Below are 2,015 nucleotides of genomic sequence, written 5' to 3' on the forward strand. Positions count from 1 at the left end.
CCACGTCGTTTCCTTTCCTTTCCTTTGACTCCTTTTCCTTTGAATGCGGCTCGCGATGACGGACAAGCCTTCAAGGGCGAGTCCTGGTAAATCTGATTTTTGCATCGTAAGAAAGTCGACGGCAGCTTTTGTTAACAAATGCTTCGTAACTATATTCCCTTTTGCGTAATATTCGTAAATTTAAAATAAAAGAGCCGCGATCAAGCATTTCATTAGGCGGAAAATACCATTCGACTTCGGTAAATTACTTCTCGTTCAAGACTATTCAAGACAATTGAATAATATGTATAAAATTCTATTCCATTGTGCGATAATTTCATTACTGCCAGTTGAATAGAATCGAATGATAAATCACGCGGATAAAATTAAATGTACTCTTGCATATCCAGTAATGAATTCATGATTTATTCTATTTCATGTACGTGCGTACATGACAATTTTATATTTAAAAGTCTGTGCAAAAGTAATGCATGAGCATTAATCTTTATAGCACTGAACATACCATCATTTTCAAAAAAATATTGAAAGATAATTATAAAACAAAATTATTAATTATACCATAGCACATAATTAAATATTATTAAGAGTTCAATGCACTTTTAGGTGTAAATGTAATTTTTAAATATAATTTTTCCCTTGACTCGTTACATTGTCATATATAAACTCCTGAAATTTCCATGTTGTGAAAATTTATACATATGTATATATTACAATTACACTTACCTACCTCTATAGATTTAAAAAACTGTAGATTTTTCAATAAAAATCGTTAAATTATACATCATAGGAGATAATATGGAAAGACAAATATTTATTATCTGATATAAACAACAAAACAAAACAACAAAACAAAATTGTCAGATTTGCCTTTTAAAGTTTAACAAAAATCTGCAACTTTCTACACCAATTTTAAAACTTTCTTTCAATACTATAGAAATTATATTATTAGATAAATATTAATCTAATTATTCCATGATTCCACACAAATGTTAATAGAATTTTGATCGTATGGTATTATCGACCTTTTTTAGTAATACCAAATTACACTAAAAATTGAATTATAAAATCTTCGTATAAGATTAGCAATAATTTCACAAATTCAGCGACAGCCCGTTTCATCAGGCTTTTCTCCTTCGGCTTTCTGTGCATCTCCTGCCACATGCATTTGCCACCCTTTTTTAATCATGAACGCTAGTGATAGATAACAAAAAATGAAATAACGAAAGGCAAGAAAGAAAGCGTTACCCAGGAAACACATGGTAAGGGCACTTTAATATTCTAAAAGGCCTTTATCTCTTTCTTTCATTTGATTACCGTAGTCCTAACCAATGAAAAACATAACGTTAAACTATTAGGGCCAGTAATACTTATACATCTAACGTACATTGATTAATTATCTATATTAACTGATTGTTTACCCTCTAGTAATTAACGATACTTGACTTACGCTCATTTTCAAAGCAATAATCATTATATACGAAATTTATCGGTACATACATTTTTCACTCAATGAAATTGTCGATTGACTAAATACGATATTTTATAGCAGCCCGATAATAAAAATTGTTAAGAAAATTTTAATTTTTAATAGCCATTCTAGAAATTAGATTATTTGTAAAAATAATATATCGTAAACTGTAACGTATAATAATACACATTGCCATTGCTTATTGACTCATTCACCAATTCACATATGCGAATAGAAGTTTATTATAAAACCATCAATAAAACTCGTTCGACTTTAGAAACTCCATAAAACTTCGATTCAAGATCATAATTACTCTGTAGGACGAGTGCGCATAAACACGCGACGAAAGAAAAAAAAAGGCGAAGACACGCACGTCCGATACAATGATGAAGCGATCGAAATAGGGAATAATGCGGGGCATTGGAGCGCCGTAACGCGTCCCGGAAACTCCAGAGACACGTGAGCAGATCTGTTGCATCTGCCACGCCGTGTGCCACCCCATAACCCCCCCCCCCCCCCCCCCCCCCCCCCGCCACCCCACCCCCCA

Source organism: Ceratosolen solmsi, unplaced genomic scaffold (assembly GCF_000503995.2).
Source record: "Ceratosolen solmsi marchali unplaced genomic scaffold, CerSol_1.0 scaffold13, whole genome shotgun sequence".
In the NCBI taxonomy this organism is placed as follows: domain Eukaryota; kingdom Metazoa; phylum Arthropoda; class Insecta; order Hymenoptera; family Agaonidae; genus Ceratosolen; species Ceratosolen solmsi.